We start from the raw sequence: 15726 nt of genomic DNA on the forward strand, positions 1-15726 counted from the left end.
ATCCAAAACAAGACTTTTGACTTCAGCTGGCTGCCCTTTGAAATATTTTTCTTTTCTGTTCGTCTCTCCATATTTCTTTTTCTTTTTTTTTCTTTCCTTCTTTCTTTTTTTTTTTTCCACTGCCTTTCCTCCCCCCCCCCTCCCCCGTCTGCTGCAGGGATTTGTCCTCTAAAAGCTCGGGGTGGGAGGGAGCAAGGACTGGGAGCAGGCAGGCTACAAGAGCGGGAGGACGCCGGAATCTGGCTTTTGTTATTGGTTGGCTGCGGCCTGATGGATGGTCCAGGGCGGAGTGAGCTCTTCTCAGTGTGTTCCGCCGGAGCCCAAGTACAGAGACCATATTTACAGGTAAGAGGGAGGCGGGGTGGAGAGAGAATTTCTTTTCTTTTCTTTTCTTTCTTTCTTTAAAAAGGGAAATGCTTAGTTCTGATAGAAGCGTCTTTGGAGTGTGGGAATCCTGCCGACCCTTCCGGAAAGCGGTCCCTCGCTTGACTCCGGGAAGCCTTGATGAGCCTTGTGTTTGCAAAAAACCCTTCTTTGATTTAAACACAAAACCGCACAAAACCACCAGAGGCATGCCTTCTCCTGGACTGCCGTCTAAACAAACGTTATTGAGCAAAACCGAACCATAAAATCGTGTGTCTTTGTGTGGGTTTATCAAGGCTTCTGTTCATGGATACCAAAGGAGGCATGAGAAAAGCTTGAGAGATTCCACAGGTCCTGAGAAAATGGAGCCTTCTCTGAACATATTGGATTCAGTGTGGGGTCTTTATATCTACCGCCCAGCAAGGAGCTTATGAATTTTTTTTTTTAAGTTTGCGGTTTCTTTTCGCCTTATATTTGAATGCATGGTCTGTGTGCATGCAAGCCCTCCTGTCTCGCTGCATCTCTTGCCCTGAGTAGCTGCAGCGATTTTAGTCAGCAAATTTGAAGCTTACGTGTGCTGGTGAAGGAAAGATCTATTGATAGCTGTCAACTTGCACCGGATGGTTCTCACTTTAAAAGCACCGAAGTCTAATTGGGAAGGATGAGACCTCGCTGTGAAAAGTAGTGTTTGACTGACAAGTTTTATTTATGAGTCAGATACATCAAGGTTAAGAAATTCCTCCACACATTGTTAGCAAAAGCCTCGCGGCGGTAATTTTGTAATATTCGTGAAGTTTTGACTTTACTAGTTGTTTATGATGCCTGACACTTTGTTTTATTTTTCTTTTAAGAGACCCAGGGAAGGTCTTTAACAGCGTGGAGTAAATGATATATTTGTAGTAATAAAGACGGGTAAATAATTTTATTCCACAACACTAACTCCTCTGTTGGTTATAATTTATAAGATCACTTAGGTCTGAGAGGACATTAAATCTGAGCTCTTATGAAACAGTACAGTTGTGGACATTTTGGCATCCAATTAATACCTGTTGGCTAGAATGAAACAAAGCACAGCACAATAGTGTTGTAAATTATTCATTTATGTGTTTTTATGCCTTTCATTGAATTAAAACTTCCTAAGTGGGTGTAATTTCTATGAAAATTTGGTCTTGTTTTTGCTATGATTCGGAATATGGGTGGTACAAGCCTTTGAATAAGGTGATACAAACATAACACTTCTTATTAAGTGTCAAACAGACACTGCTGGATACGGATACGGTCTAAAGATTATTCAAGTTAACAGACACATCCTTTGAACTTCCTAAACATACTGAATATACTTAATATCTTTATGTGAGTTGATGCTATGTTGGTCTCTCCTATGGTTTGCTTGAACCATTTCTGGATCTCAAAAATAATGACATAATGATAAAAATTTTTTTCTCTGTTTTTAATTGTTGGTTTTTAAAAGTAACTTTTGTTTTTTCAAACAAAATAATGATGACGAATTAATTCCAGTTTCCCACACCCATGGAACTTAAGGTGGTATATGTGAGACTAAATAAATATTCAGCTGATGGAATGTGTTACAGACAATAAATCAATGCAGCTACATTTTTTTTAAAAACAGGAATTATAAATTCTGAACAAAGCTACCTCTAGGAATGAAAAGGGATTGATGAAAATTAGAGAGCAGAGTTCCACATGGTTTTAAATTATTCGGTTTCCTTGGAAACCAGCTGCTGCAGATGCATTTTGCTTTCTTTAGCTAAAAATATCATCCTTTTAATAATCACTAAGGGAAAGGTTCTGAATAAAAGCAGAGTATATTGTTGTGGCTTTTTATAATTTCCTTAATGGCTCACATATTTTGGATGGGAAGTAGATAAACCCTTTCTTCATCAGCATTTCCTATCAGGCACTGGCAGACGTCTGCAAGGCTTATAAAAAAGGAGACAACTGTGGCAGCTTCTACAGCAGTCTATGGTGTTTGTGTGTGTGTGTGGTGTCTGTATGTGTGTGTATGTGTCTGTATGTGTCTGTATGTGTATGTGTCTGTATGTGTATGTGTCTGTATGTGTGTGTGTGTGTGTGTGTGTGTGTGTGTGTGTGTGTGTGTCACTGGAGGCAAAGGAGAGGAAAAAGGCATGAAAGATGATACAGGAGAATGAAAACCTCCCCAAGCTCTTCAGGAAGACATGGCAAAGCCACTTTTAACATGTAAATATAGGTTTGTTGGGCAGACAAGTTGTATTGTTTTGTCTTCTGCGGCACAGTGTTTGGTTTCATTTTTTTTCTCCCCATGTTGCAGTGGTTAGTAATGTATTGAGTAAGATGAAAAGTGAAAAAAGATTTAATGTATTGGTAACTTAAAAAAGCTGGAAACGCAAGCATAGGCTGTGAGTAGTGAGCATATAAATCATACTGGACACAGTGGTATAAGGACCGTCTTAACTCTGTGGCCAGACCACTGTTTACTGCTTCAGTCATTTTCTTACCCTGATAATCTACCTAATGAATAAAAGACTGTGCATTCTAGCAAGCTAAAAAGTTACTTGATTTAATATTAATGTAGTTCATTTTAAATTTAATAATTTCCTTAATATATTGTAAATATATATTTGAAGTGGTTTTCTTTGTTTCAAATGAAACATTTGTTTTATATGGCTTTTCTTTATCAGAAAAAGCCCATCACAATTACCATCCAATTTGGCTCTAGGCGATTTCTCAAATTAAAATATTTCCATTAAGTATGCTTTGAAGACTGCACTGTCATCCCAAACACCGTTTCCTTTATCAGTTGTTAAGAAGGAGAGCCACCATAATGTTTTAGTTTTACTTATTGTTATAATGCAGATGAGATTCTCAGTTCTTTTATCTCTTTACTGCTTGTTTAAATAACTTTGATATGAAAAACTTTATTTTTGTAATCGTAATCTTAGCAGGTTAGATTTAACATTAACAGTGTAGCAGTTACTGCACTACCCATGCTTAAATCATGTGCTAAAATGTTTAATATCTAACCAATACATTATATTCAGTTAAATTTACTGAGTGCATTACCACTTTGCTTTTCAGAGGGCCTTCAGATAGTAGGGAGTATTTAGTTTTTCTCAATTAACTTGATCAACTTCAGAGATAACACTTTCAGGGTAAATGATGATAACATTGAAAAGCACACTAGCAAGAAGACAGAAGGCCCAAGAAATGGTCATGTGACCTATGTACATAACCTCACTCTCAGGCACAGTCAGACTTTTCAAGTATACGTCAACTTTCTTAAGATTACGTACCAAATACATAGTACCAAATTCTCAATGTTAGATTACTTAAAAAAAAAAGAGTTTATTACTTACATCTATAAACTTTTATGTTTTTTTATTTTCTAAAAATGGCTAGCTCTCCTTTTAGATGCTTTTGTACAGGCCTCTCAAGTCTCATAAAGTGTACTAAGGAAATTAATATTTAATAACTTCCTCCATAACATAGGTAGGCTGCTTTATGTCTAGAGTGGAAATATGCTGGTTTGGCACATGACCCCACATTTCTGGAAATGAAGTGCTGGGATTTACAAGAAAGGGTAATAGCATCAGGGTGAGAAAGCTTGGGCCAGATTTCCCCGGTTTCACATATGCCACACACTTAGAGGGGTCCAGGCAAATGAACACTCACATTAACATCTGTACTACCTGGTGTCATAACGCAAGAATATTACCACTCAGGTGCTATTCTTGCTTTCTTCTCCTTAGTACCTGATGTTTAATGTAGGGGTTACACAGGAGTGAAAAGGGAAGCTATGCAAAGCGGTTGTTGCTGTTCAGTTACAGTTTCATGTATCAAGGAGCAAGGCCTGGAATTCGTTATCAGGCTCAGGATAGCATTTGGATGATTCACAAACATCAGTCAGTGGTAGAGCACTGTATTTCCTAGCCGGTGGCTTTAGAGTTCAAGTATAATACGCTAATGAATGTGACTTGAAACAAAAGCCATTGGATGTACAAACTGTGAAAGCACCGTCTGAGCCTAAGACCTCAAACAGTTTTATTCAAGGTATGATTATCCTGATGCATATCAGTGATGTGCATCAGCAAGGATGTTATGAACAGGAGAGCTACTCGAATATTAATCTCATTTAAAAGCATAGATACGATGAATTTGGGGAGATGGCTCCGCGCTTGAAGTGTCCTCTGTGAAAGCAAGACTACTAGAGTTTGGAGCCCCAGAGCCCATGCAAATATTGGGTGGGCACAGCGTTAGCTAAGTTCCCGTACTTCTGTTCCAGGAATGCCAAAACTGGGGATCCAGCTGCCTATGGACACTAGTCCCATCTTCAATGTCCTGGTTTGACTGAGAGAAACGGCCTCAAAGAACAAAGGGAGGAGTGATAGTGAAAGAATCCCTATGCCAGCATGAGGCTGGCAACACACATGTACATACACATGCATACATGTCTTTACAATGAGTGCCTACACATGTGAACCTGCATCTACATGCGTGCGTAGCATACAAAGTGTGCACATGAAATAAAAAGGACAGAGTAACCCTGTCACATATTAAAGATAATCCAGTTTAACATAATAGTTCAAAGCACTCAAGAAGCATGGCACACACAGCAGATTTCTCTGTTTTTTTTTTCCCCCTGGATTCATTTGCACATTAGTTAAAAAGGAAATCACCTTCAAAGAAAAACAACAAATGCTTTTTGCAAAATTTTGTATCTTTAATCAATATTTATCACAAAATCTTTTTATAAATATTCATATTTCCCCATATTCTAGATTTTAGGCTCCATGCACTAGGAGAGTGGTACTTACCCTAGAGATATCTTCCTGAAGTTGTAGTTGCAATTGTGGGGAAAGGCTCCATCTTGAGGGACAGAGAGAAAGTAAGTCTTTGCCTGTACAAAATTATGATAGCTGAAGACTACGTGTTTCTATTAAATACAGGACATGTTGTATTAAGGGCTGTAAAGAGAGTTGGGGTAGAGGAGAGCCTTGGAAGAATGTGGAAATGCACAGCTAGCCAGATGATCTCCAGGGTGTAACAGCATTTTAGAATTGCCTGGCATACTGCACTTGGTCCTTCTCCGGCTCTCAGTGAGACTGGTGGGCTTGACTTCCTTACAGGTTCTCAGTTTGACAACAGGGTCAGAAATATATTTAGTTTGTTTTCTACCAAGTGCCTGAACAGTTGCTTGCTGTCATGTTATGGATCCACCATAAATATTTAATAAATGAAACAGTTTCCTAAGCAGAAGGAGGCATGAATATCTTTACAAATGCCTTCCTTCCTCCCTCCCTTCCTTCCTCTGTCCCTTCCTTCCTTCATTCCTTTGTTCCTCCCTCTTTCTCTCCCTCCTTCCCTCCCTCCCTCCCTCCCCACCTCCCTCCCTCCCTCCCTTCTTTCTTTCCTTCCCTAGGCTAGCCATTAAAAGTCATCAGGTCCCAGGAAGTTCTGGTTTTGATGGGATCACCTTAGTTGGACAAAGAGATTCTTGGAAAAGTTTGTCTTCATTGTTTTCTTTCTCTCACTTTGTAGTAATTCTTGTTTTACTTAACCAGTGGGTAACTACTGTGGTTCTCAAACCTTCTAGGGGACCCACATAGGCCATGTAGTCCTGGGTATCAAAGGAGAAGCTGATCTTGGAGACTCTTATAATTTTCTGTCTCTTGAGATTATCACATAATACGCAAGCGAGGCCATGGGGAGAGAAGCCCCCTTTTTGTGCTGCTTGGGCTGTTTCTTAGTGTGGTCATTGCGTCTATTCTTTACCTTTCCTTGCTTTCTCAAGACCATCTGAGCTGTGATTGCCTGTAGCAGGGGGTTCTCCTGTCTCCACACCAGTGCCTTGCACAATGTCTGATAGGTACTTTGTGTTCCAAATTGTGCTGCTGACTAAATAATGAAGTGACTGATGGTCTTGCCAGCTACGGAGGCCTCCCTAACCTCAGTGACAGATGTGTTGACATTCTCCAATAGTCCTTTCCCTTCATGTACAACTCCAGGGATGCTCTTGAATGTGACAGCATCCTTGTCATAGAAAGGTCATGAAGCCAGGCAAATTTTCACATTGCAGGATTTTTTTTTTAATTGTCTAAACTCCACTTGAGTTTTTCCGTTTTAATGGGGGATTTCATCTGCATATATTCCTTGTGTCCTGCCTCTCTGCTTTGTTTTGTTATGATGCAGCAGTCAGTCCTCCATATTAGCTGGTATCACAGTTACAGATTCAACCAAATATTGGTTGAAATATTCAAGTAAAATGGCATGTATTCCTCAAGCAAGATAGTCTAATAGCTATGAGAATCATGTTTTCATGGCATTTGGCATTACACAGAATGCAGAGGCCATTCATCATAAACTCTGGGGCAGCACTAGTGTGCTACATGGACTCCTGTGTGTTTCCACAGACACGGACATTTGTGGGTTTTAGGATGAAGAGGCTTTATTGGAACCAATTCTTCACAATACTGAGGTGTGACTTTTATTTTGTGTATACATTCATTAAGAACATCCTATGTTCAACCAATTGATTAGTTGCAAATTAATATAATTGAGTCTTTTGCTAATATGTAAATACTAATATTAATGTATAAAAGATAGCAGTATATATTTAAGCCATCTCATTCATATATATTGGGGGATCAATGAGTCCCACTTGGTTATGCTAATGATGTCTAGTAACATGTGACTAAAGCTAAAATTGTAGGTGCTTTGGGTGGAGCTCAGTGAAAGAGTGCATTCTTAGCTTGAAGGAGGCCCTGGGTTTCATCCCAGCACGGAAAAAGCAAAAACAAACAAAACAAGCAAACAGAAACCCACACACTATTCAGAAACCTTCTTATTCCAACCCTGGTTTTCTGTCGATTATGTAAGACCAGTGTGCCGTTTTACTGACTCTTAATATAGCTCACGGTAAAGGTGAGCAGACAGTGCAGGAGAGGAGAAGCCTTCTGAAAGAATTATCACCACAACCGGATAGAAAGGATAGAAGGAAGAACAATGAAGAAAGGGTAGCAGGGAGGGAGGGAAGGAAAGGCAAGGGAGGAAGAGGAGGGAAGAAAGGAGGGAGGGGGAGAGTGGGGGAAGGGGGGAGGAAGGGAGGAAGGGAAGGAAGGGAAAATGTGATATGTGTCAAGACTATGTCTTGGAAAACTGGAAAAGAAAGGGAAGGGGAAAAAAAAAGAAACGTGAAGGGAAAGGGTGGCAGACTGCGAGGGAAAAAAGAAAACCAATTCTAAGCAGTGAGAGAGTAAGAAAGAGCATGGTGCCGTGGTGCATGATTTCAAATGTGCAGACCTCTGAGTTTGAATTCTGACTCTATGATCTGCCTCTATGACCTCGGCTTTGATATTAATAGCAACAATAGCTAAATGGATTGGCTTGTTCTGTCAGTTTTCTGTTGTGTGAGAAATTATCGTAATCATAACATCGTAAGTCACTCACATATGTTAGCTCAGGACACTAAGGGACAGAAGTCCTGGCCAGCGTAGCACGGCTGTATTCACGGTTCAGGGTCCCACAGGCTGGAATCCAAGTGTCAGTTCATCTGAGCTCTTGTCAGCCTGCTGTGGTGGCTCATCTTGTGGATGGTAGACTGCAGCTCCTCAGATCAATATTAGCGCATGCTCCTGGAGGCTGTGTGCCTTCCGTGCCGTGCATTCTTCCTAGCTCCACACAGGGAATCTTTCTCACACCGAACCCCTCTCTTAATATATAACCAGCGGTTCTCAACCTGGGGGACCCCTTTAGAAGCTGAACAACCACTGGAAAAGACAGATATTTACATTGCAATTCATACCGGTAGCAAAATCACAGTTGCAAAGTAGCAATGAAAATAATCCTATGGCTGAGAGTCACCACATGAGAAACTGCATTAAAGGGTCGAAGCTTGGGAAGGTTGAAAACCACTGCTCTTTGCCCAGTTTGAAAGTCTCCTGTGATTAGGTCATATGCCTGCCCATCAGGTCACTGGCTCATATGCAAATCTGTTTTTGCCACATTCCATATGCCTGTGAGTGTGGTCACCACATTGGCTTCTCATAATTTTCATAACCATGGGCTCAAATAAGCACATATACTAGGACCAGAGAATGTCAAGGACTGTTCCAGAATCTTGTCGGTCACTTGCCTGAAACACAGATTGCACAATAGGTGATGTATGTATGTTAACAATAATTATTATTTTAAATAGCTGACAAATTTATTAAAAAAATTAAAAAGCAAGCTGCATCACTGGCAAAGGCATGGTAAAATCATGTCTCAGAGCACCATCAAAGAGACATAAGTTGGGAGTGCCGCTCTGGTGGTCAAACTGGCAGAATGTTTGGAAATGTCACTACTTCTGCCTTCAGGAATTCAGCCTAAAGTTGTGTTCAACAATATAAATTATGGTAAAAATGGCACTGTACTTTACATGCGTTTCCTCTGAATATGATTCCTTGAAAGGAGCCTAGCTATGTGTGGTGGTCCATACCTTTAATCTCAGCACTCAGGAGGCAGAGGCAGGCAGATCTCTGTGAGTTCAAGGCCACCCTGGTTAGTCTACAAATGAGTCCAAGACAACCAAAGTTACAAAGGGAAACTGTGTCTAAAAAAAAAAAAAAAAAAAAAAAAAACCAAAAAGAAAAAAGAAGGCAAAGAAAATGAAGGAGCATCCTCTTTGAGAAATTTACTTAAATATTTATAGCACAATTAGTCAGTGGAATACGATGCAGCCCTGAACACAAAACCAAAATCAAATTAAACACCTAGTTATGGAAGGAGATGTTTTGTGACATAATTGGTAAAATTACAGTTTGTAAAATCATGTACAGCATGCTAATCCACTCACAGCCTTTCCTGGAGTATGGGCTAGCCTTTCAGTAAACATCTGATGACTTGATGAACAAACATGCTCTGACAATTTCCCTCAAATTGTTGTCAAAAAGGGTGAGAGACTTCTTTGAGAGTGCAAGGTGAGCTCTTCGCAGGACGTGGTCCCTGAACAAGGGAAAGACCCTGACACAGCTGTGCCCACCATGAAGGAGGAGGGTGCGTGCCCTCAATGAGGACATCCATCCTGGACCCGACAGCTCTTTGCAGTACTCATTCATGTAATGGCCCCTAACACAACACAGCTTGGCCCCTCACCCTTAACTTATCATCCTGCTTCGTGTTAACAATCTGGTAATTTCACTCTCAGAAAAAAAAAATATTTGTAGAAAAATTTAAACTTATAAAGAGGTCAGTTCCATAGGGTTCTGCAAGTGGATGAGCCAAGATCAAGGACTGCGGCTACTGAGGGATTTCTTGATGCCTGTGACATAATGAAGGGAAAGCAGCTACAGAGCTCAGCAGGCTGAGGCTCCTGCCACCAAATAGGATTGCCTGAGTCTGATTCCAGAACCCACGTGAATGGAGACAATCAACTCCTCCAAGTTGCTGTACTCTGTTCTTTATATACATACTATGGCAGGAGTGTATCACACAATATATATATATATATATATATATATATATATATATATATAGAGAGAGAGAGAGAGAGAGAGAGAGAGAGAGAGAGCAAGCAAGCAAACAAGCAAACAAACAAACAAACCACCACCTCCAAGTGAAAAGGCACAGGAGAAGAGGGCAGGGCACAGGGATCAGCTGTCAAGGCTTAGATTGTGGCTTTTGTTTGGCCTCAGCTCTGTGATGCATCCTAGCATAGACAACACTCCAGAATGGCAGAAGGCGAAGACATTATCAGTCTTTAGAGCACCTGGGATGCATGGCCTAACGTTAAATAATCTAGCTACTGATTAGTCCTATTTTATAGGTGAGAAACTCAAGAAAATTAGGCCAGCCACCCACAGAACTTAAGTAAGTCATGGTAAAAACCATGTTTGAAGCAGTGGGCTCCCCCTACCCCATCAAACCACTAATTTCTGGTGAGTCTTGGGACTACATACTGAGAGGACTGTTTAACAATAGGCCTGAGGTACAGCCCACTGCAATGTGCACTGTGCCTGCTGCTGTACCACATCCTCTCTAGGGAGTCTTTTCCTCTTAAGATTTTATTTTTCATTTTTATCCCTAAGATCTTAACGTTTAAATCTCACAGATGTGCTTTTAATTGGGGGATCTGGATGTCATCAGAGATGTGGGTAAAAATTGTTCTTCCCAGCTGCCACCCAGAGCTCTGTCACTTGTGGGACTAGGCACCTGCCTCAGACCTTACAACTAGCCTCTTTTCTTCTGCCTCTTTTGCTTTCATGACTAAATCCTTGATAAAAATCAATGCCAAAACCTTTTAAGTTCCTCAATTGTTCTTTTTCTCATTTAGAGATTTCCCTGGCTTCAGAATCTCTCACCCATATTTCACCTGCCTTGATACATGTCCCCAGAATTGTTCAATCTACCTTCATTTTTATACCTCCCCCCCCCCCTCTCTCTCTCTCTCTCTCTCTCATCTTTCTCTCCCTCTCATTACCTTTCTTGTTAATTTGTGGTGGTGGCAGTTTCAAGGTAAACACTCTACCACTAAACACCATTTGCAAGATCTTTTCCCTACTAGCTACTGCCAACTACCCTCTGATAAGTGACCCAAGCCCATGATAATACCCTGGCTATATGGTAAGCAGTGCTCCAATGACAGGGCGTAAAAGATGTGAAAACAACACACTAAGGTGATAATGGCTTACTGGTCAGTGTACTTGGTGTATGTATGGTTGTTCATGTGTCTTAGCCCATAATATAAATCTTAAACATGAGCTGTTTTCTCTATAACACTTGCCTTATTACTCAAAACTTGAAGTCTGTGGAGGCATGCTTCTAAGCTCTATACGTCACTAACTTTAGAAAATTAACTTTCATTTGTAAGAAGGTCATCATATACAACATTCTTCATAGTTTGTCCCTCACAATGGCAAATTAGGTTGGGTTTTTTTTTTTTTTTTTGCCTGTTTATTCTTTAAGTGATCTTTTCTGAGTCAGTAGCTAATTCAGTTATTTCCCATTTATACCATCATAAATTTGGCATATCAGTTAATGACTTGGAATTTTTTACTCTTAGCTTCAGCAATCTGCTGTTTGTTTTTGACTCATTGGGCACATGTACAATTACTATACTGTCGATTTAAATTTTTGGTGTTGTTTTTACAGACAAGGTTTCTCTATGTAGCCTTGGCTGTCCAGGACTCACTTTGTAGATTAGGCTGGCCTCAAACTCACCGAGATCCACTTGTCCCTGCCTCCCTGAGTGCTGGGATTACAGGTGTGTACCACCACACCAGGATCAAACTACCATGGATTGGGTGGATTACTAACAAGAGGAAGAATGCTTGTCAGTATTCTGGAGGATGGAAGCCCAGGATTAAGATCCCATTATATTCTGTATGTGGAGAGACTTGCTTTCTAGCTCTTGTTCACTGTGAGCTCAAGGCAGAGTAGGAGGGAGTTTGGGTGGGGGGTCAGGGGATCTTAGAAGGGAAGCACTTGTTAACCTCTATGACATGACTATCCCCCACAGCTCCACCTCTTGATACTGTCACCTTGGATAAAGTTAGGATTGCTACATTTGTAACGTTGTAACAACATAGGAACAAAAGCATCCAGACCACAATCCTCTGATTACAGTACAAATTGTAACAATTTTTACATCAGGACTAATACAGTATTCCCAGTAGGTAGATTTTAAAAAAACGATGTAGGCCCCATGGTTTTTGCATGTAGGAAAGATAAGAACTTGTTATGGAACCCTGAAGTAGAACTCAGACATATATGATTTACAGCAGTTACATAGAAAACACAACACTCGGTGCTTAGGGTCTTCAGCACCTCTAGATGTCGAAGTATAAACATGGCCAATTATGCTCATTATATCCCTTGAGTGTTGTTTTCTCCCTAATACTTACCTCCATATGACATATATATTTATATTCATTTGCATGTTTATTGTTAGCTTGCCTCCCTCTACATCGGTAGCTCCCAGTAGATGAACACCATCATATGATAGTACAGAAATTATATATATATATATCTCTTCTTTGTTATTCTCTAGTATCTAAAGTAATAACAATGGACCTAGAGACATATTTTAGCAGTTAAGAGAGCTTGATGTTCTTGCAGAGGACCTGAATTCAGATCTCAGTTCCCGCTTCACATAAATTGTGGCTTCAGGGAATCTAACACCCTCTTCTGGCCTCTGCAGGTACTTGCACTCACATGTATGTCCCCACACACAATCATGTATACAGTTAAAAAGCAAAGTAAATCTTAGGAACATGACCCCAAAATATGAGAAAAGACTGCAACTGTTTACTGAGTAAATAACAAACACCTTCAAAATAGGGAGAGACACAAATGGCCATTGAAGACACTCAAGACCAAGGGGAAAAACAAATAAATAAAAACCAAAAATGAGATTTGGGTGACCAGTATTGATGGTGGCAGGAGATGATGAGGTGAGAGAAAATCTTTTGAAGCTCAGAGCCATGTGCCAGCCAGGAGTTTGGGCAACCAGAGACTACAAACACAGAGAAGTAGTCTCTTACCCAAGGGACAGGGAGCAAAAAAAGTCCCACTGGATTGTAGTCACCAAAATTAAGGGACAGCATTAGGTCACTGATGATAGAAAAAGGAAAGCCAGAACTCCCCCCCCCCCACAAGTATACCTTTTAAAGATAAATCACTGAAATCAGATTTCTTCCACACTAGCAGAAGCCACGTCTTGATTTGCCACGTTGAGGTTTGACTTAAAAGATCACCTTCCCTTTGTAGCTCATGCTATCAGGGTCTCTCATGATGTTGGTTCGCTCTGATGGTTCAGGGCATTTGTAAGATTGTTGGTGAGAAAGACAAGGTTTTGATGCCCTAGTCAGTTAGCCCTCCAAGTCACTGATGCTAACTGTTTTTGTTTGTTCACTTGTTTTCTGTTTTTTGAGACAGGGTTTCTCAGTGTGATAGCTCTGGCTGTCTTGGACTCACTTTGTAGACCAGGCTGGCCTCGAGCTCCAGTGATTCGCCTGCCTCTGCCTCCTGAGTGCTGGGAGTGAAACTTAGCACCGCTACTGCCCAGCCCGACACTGACCGTTCTTGTTCGTATTGTTGAATCAGTCCAATTTAGGCTGCAAATTAAAATTGAAATGTAAAATTAAAATCGAAAAGGACTTCCTTAGCTTTGTAAACAAAATCAGTAAGTGATAAACAGACACGGAGTATGAAGTCTAGTACAGTCAAGGACTGCTTCTGGATCTGCAAACAGAACACTGGCCAGGTTATAGTAGGTTAAACTGTGAAAGCACTTAGCCGAAATGACTTAGCCCCAAGTAGGTGTCTCTTACATAGAACTGGGAAATTGGCCCCTTGTCTTCCATATCACAGAACCCATCACCTACTGCCTGCTTGACTGGAGGCTACTGATATTTGTAGTTATGTATCATTTCCCATTAGAAAGGGCATATTTCTTGGTAGCATTGTTACAAATAGCACATGAAAGAGACAACGAAGACTGCATGATTTTATCACAGGTGACCCTATTCCCTTCTGAAGGTCTGCCACTGTAGGCATTTGTGTTTATAACCACTCATTACCTTCAGTGTTTCTCTATAGATGCAGAGAAATTGTTACTATCAGTGGTTTAATGATTCATCAAACTGAAGTTAACAATTTTTTTAAAAAAAAATATTGCGAATCCACCGGCCTCTGAATGGCTCTCCCTGCCCATGCTGCCACAAAGAGTGAAGAAGCTTAAATTAATGTTTTATCTGGCAAAAAGATTTAGGTACTATAGTCTGTCATGTGTAAAATCTATTCAGCTCTCCTTGGCGCAGGCCTTGAGCATTCCCTGTGGCTCTGCTGAATTGACTGGAAACAAGATAAGGCATCTAAATTCTGCAGGTATTGCCATTCCTAGCAACCAATTTGATTTTTGATGGACAGAGAGCCCCAGGAAAGTAGATGCCTTTGTACCTGAGGGAAAAAAAAAAAAAGAAAAAAGAAATCCCCAACAAGATAGACATACCCTCATCAGTATGCTCCCGGGATGACAGCGTGCAAGCGAGTGATCCATTCTGTTCTGAACTCTGGCTCTGTCAGTGACAGCACACGACTGACTAGAACACACCAAATGAGTGCATTTGACTTGTTGTTTTGGCATTTGAAAACAAGAAGCCGTGTTTCCATATGCAGCATTCTTATTCCACGTTCTTAATTTCCACGCTTTTCTTACAGACATCATTGCCAGGATGAGAACTAGGAGTGAAGTCAGGGTGCAGTTGTTTGCCGTGCTTTCCAGTGTTACAGGAAGTGCAGCCTGTGTGGTTCAAAGCACTAGGTCCTAAGATGACTCTACGTCCTTGACTATGCAGCCAGCGGGCACAGATTTCAATGCTCGGCTCCCGTTCCTTCTGCAGGTCCATGTGACAGCTATGAGTGGAATTTTAAAGGGGACGTTTGAAGAAGCTGACAGAGCCTCACTCCGCTCTTCTGTGCGGGAATCAAATGATGACGTTTTTAGCTGTGACAGTGTTGAGAGTCTTGATAGTGTCAATCTGTCCGCACCTGATCGTTTGCCCGTGAGTATCTGAAGCTGTGTTTCATGTTTTCCACTAAATTACATCTGGATGGTTGATTTTGGGGGGGGGGGCTTCAGCTTAGCTCACTGCCTTGTATCTGCTTCCAAGTTCTTTGTCATACAAGTGTATTTGGGAGTACCGTTTGGTTTAATTAGTCTTCTCGGTGTGCTTCTGCCCATATCTCTAATGCAATGGGTCTAGGGGAGGCTGAATTTAGTCTCATGAGAGGTAAGCAGATGGCAACTGAAAATCGTTTCATCTTCAGCTTTCTGAAACAGGTCTTTGTTGGAGAAATCCTATCAGCGGACCATTTGTAGCATCTAGTACTGTGATGTGATCATGGCCAGTGGGGTGGGAAGTATTTGCTGTCTAAGTGCAATGCACTCACCTAGACTAGAGTTTTGTTTTTGTTTTTTTGTTTTTGAGAATGAAACCCAGAATCTTGCAAATGCTAGACACAAACATTGCCGCCACTGTGGCACATCCCCAGGACCTCAGGACAGGGGAGTTGGGGGAGAGGAGGGGAGGGAAAGGGAAGGGAGTGGTGGGGGGAGGAGGTGAGGCAGGAGGGGAGGAGAAAAGGCTGGTTAGATGGCTCAGTAGTTAGGGTCAAGCATGATGAACTCAGTCAGATTCCTGGAAGCCACATGATGGAAGGAGAGAAACAGTGCCTGAAAATTGCCCTTTGACCCCACACACATATATGCATATACGTATAAATACATAAACATATGCGAGTAATAAAAATGGATGTTTTAAAAAAATATAAGATGCTGGAAAACTTAGACTCTGAGAGACAAAGGAAAAACTCAGATGTAAGCCT

At 41.0% G+C, this 15726-nt stretch overlaps 1 protein-coding gene across 2 annotated transcripts in view; it reads left to right on the forward strand.

Annotated features, from left to right (window-relative positions):
- Positions 1–205: 205 nt before the first annotated feature.
- CSRNP3 (cysteine and serine rich nuclear protein 3) overlaps positions 206–15726 on the forward strand; it is a 198815-nt gene continuing 183294 nt past the window's right edge. Inside the window, exons 1-2 of one of the 2 annotated variants that reach the window (XM_084797670.1) lie at positions 207–345; positions 14742–14903. The gene's annotated coding sequence lies outside the window, so the exon portion shown is untranslated. Of the gene's footprint in view, positions 346–14741; positions 14904–15726 lie in introns of both variants that reach the window. The other variant, XM_084797671.1, reaches the window with a different exon arrangement.

Source organism: Acomys minous (assembly GCF_964271855.1).
Source record: "Acomys minous genome assembly, chromosome: 10".
NCBI lineage: Eukaryota > Metazoa > Chordata > Mammalia > Rodentia > Muridae > Acomys > Acomys minous.